This window comes from Triticum aestivum, chromosome 7D, assembly GCF_018294505.1.
Source record: "Triticum aestivum cultivar Chinese Spring chromosome 7D, IWGSC CS RefSeq v2.1, whole genome shotgun sequence".
In the NCBI taxonomy this organism is placed as follows: Eukaryota; Viridiplantae; Streptophyta; class Magnoliopsida; order Poales; family Poaceae; genus Triticum; species Triticum aestivum.
Window position 1 is genome coordinate 574,028,099 of NC_057814.1, and position 12,108 is coordinate 574,040,206.

Genomic DNA, 12,108 nt, shown 5'->3' on the forward strand with positions numbered 1-12,108 from the left:
GCAAGTGGGTCAGGTTGGGGCTAGTTGCATGTCGATGATGGACATACAACTGAGTCAGGTCACGAGCAAGTTGTGTGTCAATAGCAGACTTGCGACTAGGATAAAAAGAGATTGCCCCCTCGCCCGATTCGCATATTGAGGGTTGGCTTGCAACTACGACAAGAAGGCGACCTAGGTTCATCTGCGGGGGTGGAGTTGCACCCCGGACAAAAAAATCACGAGGTGAAAATCACAAAATCAAAAAATCCCTAGATGAAAAATAGGGAAAAGGGGACAAAGATGGATCTGAGGCCACTCATCGCATCAGCATTGCCTGGCATCTTCATCTCGAGGACAAAGATCAACAAACCCCCCGCCCCCCAATCGACCTCCTCCTTCTTGCTCGCGTTGGCTCTGCTCCACAATAAAGAGGAATGGGAGGGTGACCGTGACAAATGAAATTGAGGAGGCGAGGACCAGCTTGGCTCTTCAACTTATACAACACATGCTAAATAGGAATAAACAAACCAAAACGGCCCCAGATTAGGACACAAAAATGGCATAACAAAATATGCACGCGCGAACAAGTCAACAAGTGAACACCAGACGCACGGCGTGACACGAGACGCGTGCGACAAGACAACCCATGATCAAGATTTGCACAACATTTAGAACGAATAGATTGAACGGTCGAGAGTTTAGATAAGACATTGCTAAATGCCATCTAGATGAGAATTAATAAATCCGTTTGAAAAAACTCCAGGAATTTAAAAGGAGGAAATAAAGAAGGAAAACAAAAAAATGGAAAAGAGAAAATAACAACTAAACTATTTTAAATCTATAAAAGTTCAAGAATGTAAGCCAAACAAACAAACAAACAAACAAATAATAATAATAATAATAATAATAATAATAATAATAATAATAATAATAATAATAATAATAATAATAATAATAATAATAATAACATTTTGCTGTGTGGGAGAAAATACATGTATGGATGAATTGGTGACTACAAAAACTACATCGTGCTTTTCACCTATTAAAAACGTTTTGCCTCAACTCCTCTAGAACGCTAAAATCTCTCGAAACTACGTACAAAGTTACACGGACAAAATAAATCTAAACTGCTGTATATGAAAATGAAGCTACACTGCTGCTCGTAGTATTTACGTATAGAAAAAAGATAAATCTACTTCATGCTCTCACATGCGCTGCAAACAAGTGTACGGGAAAATTGAACAGCTGGGCGTCTCTCTAACTCGCTCTCTCTACTTAATCTCTCTCTCTCCCTCTCAAAATGCACTGCCGGCTGTGATTTTCGTGCCCCACGCCCTCTGTTGTCTCCAAACTGAGCGACGGGCCACGCCGCGCCTCCGCACCGCCAGAGAAGAAAACGGCGTCCGCTTCTTTCGCTCAACCGTCCGCGTGGCACGTCTCACATCACCGCACCGGGAGCACCCCACTTCCTTGTTCTTTTTGCGGGGGAGGGAGCACCCCACTTCGTCTTCCTCGAGACTCCCCATCCACTCCCCACAACAGCGAGGACGGCCATGGAGGCAGACGGTGAGGGTAAGATTTGGTACGTAGATGGATCACGGAGGGAAACGGAGGGGAGGGTGCGCGGGGAACGGCGAGCGTGTAGAGCCAGGAGGCGCATGGTGTGGACGGACGAGAGAGAGGGGGGCTCAGGTCGCGGTCACACGGAGGACGAAGCAGTACGAGGACGAAGGGGCTGGAAGGGGATGCCATGAGATAAGGTTCGCGAGGAGATAAGGATCACGAGGTGAGCAGTGTGTGTGGGGACGCCTGTCGTACGAGGAAGCGGCAGGTGAGAGATTGGATCGGCCACCCGAGTCCAATCGTTTAGCTGTATAAATGCCCTTCCTGGGTCTGAATGCCTCGACAGATTGCTCATGACCAATCACCCATTGTTCGCCATGGCAGCAGCTAAAGCGAGAGCAACCACAGCGGCGTGGCGGACGACGGAGGGGAGGGCCTTGCTGCAGAGGCGCGGGGGGCTTGGGTCCTGTACCAAGGCTGCTGCTGAGACCCCCTGTTACGCTCCCAGTGGAATGGATTTACTGGATACAAATAATTGTCACAATCTGAGAGAGTTCTAGGATTCTAAGGTGGAAGAAAGGGGATCCAGAAGGAGAGCCGCCGCCTACAGTCTAGTCGTTTCTCGTCACCTCACGCAGGAGGGTTTCGCTTCTTCTTAACCTGTCCAGTGGTGTCCTAGATGTGGGCCGCGTAGCGACTGTTGGGCTGGGTTGGACGACGCGGTCGCTCCGGCCCAGCCAGGGTGCCAGTGGGCTGCCCTTTGGAGGCCTCTGCAGGTGGGAGCGTGACATCCCCTCCCCCTTGAGACGCAGCTTGACCCCAAGCTGGAGCCGTTGGGAAGTGCTGTTGGAGCTCTTCCCGATCTTCCCAGGTGGCGAACTCGGGCGGTTGATCAGTCCAGCGGACCAGGACTTGAGGCACCATCGAGTTGCCGCGCCGAATCACCCGTTGCTCCAGCACTTCGTCAGGTGTAGGACTTGCCGCTGCCACTGCCGGAAGTTGCTCTTGAACCAGCTCCGTTGGAGGGAGGGCTTGGCGTAGCTGGGAGACATGGAAAACGGGGTGTACCATGCTGGAATCCGGAAGCTTGAGCTTGTATGCCACCGCACCGATGCGTTGGAGTACTTGATACGGTCCGAAGTAGCGGAAGGCGAGCTTCTGATTGGCGCGAGTGGCCACCGAGCGCTGAATGTACGGCTGCAACTTGAGGAAGACCCAGTCGTTGACGGCGAAGACGCGGTCTGATCGGCGTTTGTCGGTGGAGTCCTTCATCTGTTGGCGCGCTCGAAGCAAATGTTGCCGGATGAGCGCCACCATTTGAGCTCGGTCTTGAAGCCACTCTGTCAAGTCTGGGGACGCACAGGCCACCGGGTCGACGATCCCAAAGTGTCGCGGCGCGTGTCCATATAAGACCTCAAACGGGGTCGTGCCCAGAGCTGCATGAGGTGAGGTATTATACCAGAACTCAGCAAGGGGTAACCAGGCATACCATTTAGTTGGACAGGCATGAACGAAACAGCGAAGGAATGTCTCCAGGCATTGATTCACGCGTTCGGTTTGCCCGTCGGTCTGCGGGTGATGCGCTGTACTCATCCGGAGCTTGGTGTGCGTGAGCCGGAACAGCTCTTTCCACAACGTGCTGGTGAAGATTGGATCGCGATCGGAGACAATCGATTCAGGCAAACCGTGCAGCTTGTAGATGTTTGCCACAAATGCTTGCGCCACTTGGAATGCCGTGAAGGGATGGGAGAGTGCAATAAAATGAGCGTAACGCGAGAATTTGTCCACCACCACCAGAATCGAGTTGTAGCCGGAGGAGCGAGGCAGGCCTTCCACAATATCCATGGTAATCATTTGCCATGCTTTTCTGGGCACCGGCAAGGGTTCCAGAAGGCCAGGATAACGTACCCGTTCTGGTTTGGCTTGCTTGCATATCTGACAGGCCTCGACGAAGAGCTGGACATGATGCTTAAGACCAGGCCATGTGAAGAGGCGACGCACGCGCTGGTAAGTCACATTGAACCCCGAGTGGCCACCAATGGCACTCGTGTGCAGCGCATTGAGTACTTGCTTCTGCAGCTCTACGTTGTCACCCAACCAAATGCACCCATGTTGCCTGATGATGCCTTCTTGCAATGAAAAACCATCCTGGGGTCCTTGTTGTGTTGCCAATCGTGCAAGCAGGCGTTGTGCTGTGGGATCGTCCTGGTATCCTTGTTGTACTGCTTCCAACCAAGCTGGTACGGTTGTTGCGAGATCGTCTTGGTGATTGTTGCGAGATCTCCTTGAGGGGGTCCAGGCTTGCGAGATAGAGCATCAGCGGCACGGTTGTCTGCTCCTTTTTTGTAAACAATGCGATAGCGCAGGCCGAGCATCTTGGCCATAATCTTCTGTTGCCATGGTGTAGTAAGCCGTTGATCTTCGAGATGTACCAGACTCCGCTGATCTGTGTGAACAATGAACTCATCATTCTGCAGATAAGTACGCCAATGATCCACTGCTAGCAATATTGCCAACCCTTCTTTTTCATAAGTGGAAAGCATTCTGTTACGGGGTCCCAGCGCGCGGCTGATGAACCCGATTGGATGTTTTTCCTGAGATAAGACTGCACCAATGCCCAAATCCGATGCATCCGTTTCCAACTCAAAGGTTTTCTTGAAATCCGGCAGTGCTAAAACATGTGCAGATATGAGCGCTTGCTGCAAGGCTCGAAATGCTCCATCCTCAAGTTCTGTCCATGTAAAAATGACCCCTTTCTTGAGTAAATCAGTTAACGGACGGCATGTAACAGCAAAACCCTTGACAAATTTGCGATAGTAGCCCGCTAGGCCCAGAAATCCACGGACCTCTCTGACATTGGTTGGGACTGGCCAGTTTGTACAGCAGCAACATTTCTGGCGTTAGTGCGCACACCATCTCCACTGATTTCGTGTCCCAAATAGCGGAGTTGCGGGCTGGCAAAGGTGCATTTGCTACGTTCGATCTTCAGGCCATGTTTCTCAAGCAATTGAAACACTTGGCGCAACAGCTGCACATGGGTGTCTTCATCACTGCTGTGTACTAAGATGTCATCAATGAAAACCAATACTCCTTTGCGTAACAGTGGTGCAAAGACTATGTTCATGCCCCCTTGGAAGGTCGATGGTCCTCCCGTGACACCATATGGCATTACCTTAAACTCAAAATGTCCATGATGCGTTTTGAAGGCTGTCTTATGCTCATCCTCGGGTCGCATCCGGATCTGATGATAGCCAGCTCGTAGATCCAAACTAGTGAACAGCCAAGATCCCACTAGTTCATCCAGCAACTCATCAATGACTGGGAGAGGGTAACGATTCTTAACGGTGACTGCATTGAGGTGACGGTAATCCACGCAAAAACGCCACGTAAGGTCTTTCTTCTGCACTAGCAAAACAGGTGATGCAAAGGGACTTGTACTTGGTTGGATGATGCCTTGAGCCAGCATATCAGCCACTTGTCGTTCCACTTCATCTTTCTGCGCTGGACTATGTCGGTACGGCCGCAAATTGACTGGCCGAGCACCAGGTACCAAAGGAATGGAATGATCGAAGGATCTTTGCGGTGGTAACCCTCTAGGCTCTTCAAATATCATGCCATACTGTTCCAGGAGATCTCCAATAGCTGCAGGAATTGGTGGTTGTGCCATGTCTGCTGCTGTAGCACAAAGTTGCACCACACGCGCCACAGCTTTCTGATTCAACAGCTCCTGCATTTCATCACCCGAGATCAAATGACAGCTGCTGGTATCTGCTCGAGCACCGGTGAGCTGAATGCGCTTTCCCTCATAATCAAATGACATAGTCTTCTTCAACCAATGGACTTGCATGGGACTATGACGAGCGAGCCAATCGATGCCCAAGATGACATCATAACAACCAAGTGGTAGGACCTTGAGATCGGTGGTGAATGTAATTCCTTGAGAGCGCCAGGCGCAAGCTGGAATCTCTTGGTCACAGTACAAAACACCTCCATTGGCAACCCGAACAGTAAGTGGCCGCTGAGCTTTCTAAACCCCTTGCAAGCGCGAAGCCAACTCTGAACTGATGAAACTGTGAGAAGAGCCTGAATCAACCAACATAAGGACTTCGCTCTGCTGGACCCAGCCATGAAAACGCATAGTGGTCGGAGATTCCACTCCTTTGAGGGCTTCCTTGGACAGTATGCAGCAGTCAGCATCACTTGAGGAAGTATCGCCTGCAGTGGTCTCGGATGGCTGTGCGGTGAGCATCTCAATGAGCTCCTCCACCCCATGGAGCTGGACAGTGGGAGCGCACCGGTGTTCTCGACTCCATCGCTCTCCGCAGGTAAAGCAGAGGCCCTTGGCGCGGCGGTACGCCCGAAGAGCCGCCAACTTGTCCTCACTGGCAGGCGATCGGTTGATGTCGGAGGCGCGCGATCGTCCTGGTGCGTCGCTGGAGTGCCGCTTCCCGGCTTGCCCGGAGGCAGAGGCAGAGGTAACGCCGTGCGTGGCAGAACACGAGCATTTCCTGACGAGACCGACGGAACAGCAGGCCGTCTGTCCTCTCTGCGGAACGCCTCCATCACCTCCTCCTGCAAACGTGCAAGATCCACAGCAGTATCCAATGTTTGTGGGCGATGTAAAACTACAGCGAAACGAATTTCATGCTGCAAGCCTTCCATGAATTGAGTTACAAAGAAAGCAGGGTCCCAAGAAGTGTGATGTGCTAGCAGATGATGCATAATTTGGGTGAACTGTTCAGCATATTCAGCAACGGTACCGGTTTGCTTAAGTCTGTTAAATTGGCGCAAGAGATTCTGAAATTCCTCGCGGCCGAACTAAGTGCAAATCGCGGTAGCAAAACCCCCCCAATCTTGATAGTGCAAGTGTGCTTGGGAGGATTGGAGCCAGGTGAGAGCCCCATCCGTAAAGTACATAGCCGCGCAGCTGACCCAAGTGTCTGGGCTCAAGGTGCAAACCCGAAAGTACGCCTCACACTTGAGACGCCAGGCCTTCGGATTTGTGCCATCGAACAGGGGGAAATCGAAACGTGGCAGCGGTGGCAAGCGCTGGTACCCACGATCCCCCGAAAACGAATGCTCGCCATGGTGGAAGGAATCGGACGTACCAGTGGCCGGAGGCAATCGTGGGGTTCGGATCTCCCCAGACGATTTCCCCCGTAGATCAGTGGCGATGCCGTGGCCATCGGGCCCGTGACCGTGGTCACCACCAGCGTGAAGCAGCCCAAGGGGAGGTGGCCGGGGCACCTCCAGCGCGTTAGGAAGCAGGGGAGGCAGGTCGGCGAGCCGAACGTGCTACGGCGCCGTCTCCTTACTCGTGGGCGGGGCCTTGTCGCAGATCTGGGTGCGGAGGGTGCCCACCTCCAGGCGCAAATCCTCACGGACTGCTCGATGGAGGGCTTCCAACTCTGCAGATCGAGCACGACGGGGTGGAGGCTGTCGATCTTGGTCGTCAACCCGGCGATGGCCGCGGTAAGATCCGCCAGAGCTTTAGCTTGATCGTCCATAGACGCCGCCTTGCCGCGTCGAGTCTGGATTATCGACGGGAAACGACCCGCTAGATTCGAGAAGGGGAGAAAAAAATTTGGACGGATCGTAGGGCTCTAATGCCACTTGTTACGCTCTGAGTGGAATGAATTTACTGGATACAAATAATTGTCACAATCTGAGAGAGTTCTAGGGTTCTAAGGTGGAAGAAAGGGGATCCAGAAGGAGAGCCGCCACCTACAGTCTAGTCGTTTCTCGTCACCTCACGCAGGAGGGTTTCACTTTTTCTTAACCTGTCCAGTGGTGTCCCAGATGTGGGCCGCGTAGTGACTGTTGGGCTAGATTGGACGACGCTGTCGCTCCGGCCCAGCCAGGGTGCCAGTGGGCTGACCTTTGGAGGCCTCTGCAGGTGGGAGCGTGACACCCCCGGCCATGCAGAGCGTCATGATCGTGCAAGAGCACTTCGAGGCTCGTCCCGACGTCACCTTCCCCAAGTGCGGCACCACCTGGCTCAAGGCCCTCGCCTTCACAGTGACGAACCGTTTCCGCCACGCCGTCGCCGGCGACGGCCACCCGCTGCTCATCCGCCACCCTCAGGACCTTGTGCCCTTTCTCGAGGCGCCCTACCGCCAGCTCCACCCTCTCGCGGATCTCGAGGAGCTCGCCTCCCCGAGGCTCCTATCCACCCACATGCCGCTCACGCTGCTGCCTCCGTGCATGTCCAGCCTCGGTTGCCGGGTCGTGTACCTATGCCACGATCCCAAGGATGTGTTCGTGTCATTATGGCAGTTCATCAGCAAGGTAAATGCGGACTACGCCATGGACAAAGCATTTGAGTTGTTTTCCGATGGTGTGTGCCCATATGGGCCTATCTGGGAACACAACCTTGGGTTCTGGAAGAAAAGCATAGCAAAGAGCGACAAAGTTCTTTTCTTGAAGTATGACGAGATGATGGCCGAACCTGTCAAGCATGTTCAGATGCTCGCCAAGTTCCTCCGTGTCCCCTTCACTGAGGAGGAGGTGAGCCACGGAGTCGTGGAGGATGTCGTGCACCCGTGTAGCTTCGATAAGCTCAGGAGCGTACCGGTGAACTCATCGGGAGTCACTGATAGGATTGGTGGGGTGCCAATGAAGAACTCTTCGTACTTTAGGACCGGAAAGGTTGGCGACTGGGAAAACCACTTGACGGAAGAGATGGCAAAGAAGCTAGATGCCATTGTTGAGGAGAAGCTGATAGGATCAGGTCTCACGTTTTGGCATACCGGTGTCATGCTTAACTACGCGTGTGTTCGTGCAACCAAAATATGTGTGAAAGGCTATGTACTTTGATGTTTTGTAAACCTTTTGTTTTGTTTCATTGACTCTCTTGCCTTTTGAGGTACGTACTTGGTATGTGCTCGTGCATTGCCATGGGGGCCAAATACATTTTAATATAAAGTGTTTTCTGTTATTTCTTAAACTGATAAAATAGGTATGTTTCTACGACTGGTATGCTTTATTGAGTTACTAAAGATAAGATATCGATTGATATTATTTGTCTACGGACCAGGAATTTGTTGCTATTTATTGAGTTACCAAAGATGTCTAGCCGATATCAGCTTTACCATAAGAAACAATTTACTAATGGCCCGTGAAATTATTGCTATATATCGTAGATTGATCTGGTTTATTGAGTTACCAAATATTTGTTTGCTGAAAGCCAAAAGTGGATGGAAATCCGAAGAAAAAAGATGGGAGGGTGGAAGGTTGGACGAAGGGGTGGTGCGGAGAAAGTGAAAGATGAAAACTTACATTCTTTTAATTAGTTTGGCGGATAACTGTGTAAGGTTCCATGTTTTCGTACCGATTTTTTTTTAAATTTGCATGGTAATATGTGTCTCATTCATATCATAAAGATCAAAGTACAAGTCACGTAAGGACCGACATGACAAAACTGAAAAGATAACAGAACATCTCTGAGTTTGACACCAACGCCCGTCACCTGCCTCCGGCACCACGGCAGCAGCCAGCGAAGAAAAGAATGATGGATCACCTCCTCACCTGAGCTCGACGCAGCTCCATCGCTGATATGCAGCTTTGCGGACCTCCAAGATGGCTCACCAAAAGTGAAACCCTTACCGTTGAACAAATCAGACCGGGGCAACACCCCGGACACGTCATCGAACTCCAGATCTGGCACCCCACCGCGGCTAAGACACCACAAGAGGAAACCATACCTGCCATCCACGAACCACGAACCCAGCACACGTTCCGTCTTCCAGATGTCGTCGATGCAGACCACAATCTGCATCCGCTCCTGGACTACCTCCCAAGCTCCGCGCCGACGCTGGAGCAAACGCCGTCGCAACGGCGGAGCCCGAGGACACATGTCCACCACGAGGATGCCGCCGCCGCCACGCCATCCTTGCTTGAACATACTGGTTTTCAAATCCAACCCCAACCATAGGACCGATGGCCTTGTCAGGGAAGGATCTGAAGAATCTTCGGCGTCGTCATCATCGCCACCAAAGCAAAGACGATGAACAACCTTAAAACTTAAACTACGGCAGAGTAAAAACGATCCACATGCGTGGATCCGGCGACCCCCTCACCACCGACGATCGAGGTCGCCGGCGGAGGGGAGCCGCCGGAGGACGACGCTGAAAGATTTGTCTCTCCTGGCGGCGGCTAGGGTTCCTGCCGTGAGGGACAAGAGGAAGCCCAGACCTGGAGCTCGAACGAGAGTTATTTTTTAATTAATAATACATCATTTGATATGGTATCACCATTTTCAGGTATAGTTAAAAAAATTAATCATACAAAGTCTGGAAATATTTATTTAAAATTTAGTTTTTTGCAGGGTTATTTAGACATTTAGTTGGAGGTGCTATATATTGTTACAACACTTGTATTCTAAATATGACCAAACCAAACGTGTCATATTACCCTGCAATTAGTTTATACCCCTTAATGTGTTGCGGTGCAGTTATATGTTTTTGTGAAAAAATATATTTTATCATTTAATTTAGTGTTTTATTAGTAATTTTTAAAATTTAGCTTGAGAACCAATATTTTTGTCCTGGATATAGCAAACCAAAAACCTCTTCTACTCTACAAATGAATTTAAAATGCTTAACTAATTTTAATGCATATATATCTTTTATCCATAGCATAATTAAAATAATAGTAACATAGATTTTAGAGCATAATGCAACAAGAAAATGAAAAAGTAAACAAGGTGCAAACCAATAGTTTGTTCTTTAATCCCCTCCTCAACTTTTTTTATCAATTGTATGCTCTGGAACATCAATATCCCTAAACTGGGAGAGTTGCTTGTGTTGGGTTAAAAGTTTTGCCCTACCAGATATGTCTTGATGACATGTGGTGCTAATTTTTTCGGTTCACTTATTGCCTTTTTTTGTCAGGTCCAACTTTCTCTTCTTCCTATCTCTATCATAGGGGAATGGGCCAAATGCGAGAAGACATGGCTAAAGATGGACAAATGGGCCCACTCCGAGAGTCTCGATATGCCAATGGAACTAGGTTTGTTCCTATTTTGGCGCGGGAGCTATATCGCTTCACGTGAGATGGTAGCGCCACTTGCCTTAAGCGTCCCGTAGCGCGCACGCGTATGGGCCGACTGTCGGTGTCAAAACCGGCGGATCTCGGGTAGGGGGTCCCGAATTGTGCGGCTAAGGTCGATGGTAACAGGAGACAGGGGACACGATGTTTACCCAGGTTCGGGCCCTCTCTATGGAGGTAATACCCTACTTCCTGCTTGATTGATCTTGATGAATATGAGTATTACAAGAGTTGATCTACCACGAGATCGCAATGGCTAAATCCTAGAAGTCTAGCCCGTATGACTATGGTAATGAGTCTCCCTCCTTCCGGACTAAGCCTTCCGGTTTATATAGATACCGGGAGGATCTAGGGTTACACAAGGTCGGTTACAAAGGAAAATAATCTACATATTTGGTCGCCAAGCTTGCCTTCCACGCCAAGGAGAGTCCTATCCGGACACGGGTGCAGTCTTCGGTCTTCGTATCTTCACAGCCCATCAGTCCGGCCCATGGCTAATAGACCGGACGCCCGAGGACCCCTTAGTCCAGGACTCCCTCAGTAGCCCCTGAACCTGACTTCAATGATGAGGAGTCCGGCGCACAGATTTGTCTTCGGCATTGCAAGGCGGGTTCCCTTCTTTCCGAACTCCAAGATAGTCTTCGGATGTGATGATTGTATCCGGACCTGTAACACACACCACACATAACCGTAGAGAGAATATAATATTCCGCTGGTCCAACTCGCTGACAACTTTTTACCACGTGACATCACGCCTGCCCGGTCATAATTTTGGACCATTTTGCTCTGCTGTTTCTCGTTCCAAAACGTGGTTGTCATTGACACGTCTTATCCAAGCAAAGATCGTGTCCCCTTACTAAGGGATTCTTTTATCGGTACGGACGTGGGTAATCCAACCGCCCGTATGGTACAACTCCTTGGGAATAGGCAAATTTTAAGGCCCGGGAGGAGGCGTTCGATATTCTTGGCCTTTATAAAGGGGCATAGACCCGCCTTTCCTCTCCACGCCTGCTTCTTCCTCGACTCTTACTACCTCGAGTTCCAACACCCAGGTTTCACCCTCCGTAAGTATCAGTCATGTCCGGATCCAGCCGTCAAGGCCGGTGGGTGGCTTCTTCTGTTACAGATGAGGATATCGCAAAGCTTCGGGCGGCAAGATATCTGACCGCAGAAATCCTCCATCGGCTTCCCGCGGAGGGGCAGGTTATCCCTACCCCTAGATCCGGCAAGAGGGTCATGTTCGTTTCTCACTTCCTCCAAGGATTAGGGTTTGCCCTCAATCCCTTTGTTCGGGGGCTCATGTTCTATTACGGATTAGATTTTCACGACCTCACCCCGAACTCTATTCTTCTCATCTCGGCATTTATCGTTACGTGCGAAGCCTTCCTCCGAACTCCTCCATACTTCGGCTTGTGGCTCAAGACCTTCAATGTGAAGCCGCAAATGATAGAGGGGGAGCAGGCGGAGTGTGGTGGCGCCTTAGTGAGCAAGCTTGCCAGCGCTGTCTGGATAAAAGGA

General features: G+C 50.6%; 1 pseudogene; it reads left to right on the top strand.

Annotated features, from left to right (window-relative positions):
- The first annotated feature begins 1,876 nt into the window (after nucleotides 1-1,876).
- LOC123171312 (cytosolic sulfotransferase 12-like) lies at nucleotides 1,877-8,358 on the top strand (annotated as a pseudogene).
- The last annotated feature ends 3,750 nt before the right edge of the window (nucleotides 8,359-12,108 follow it).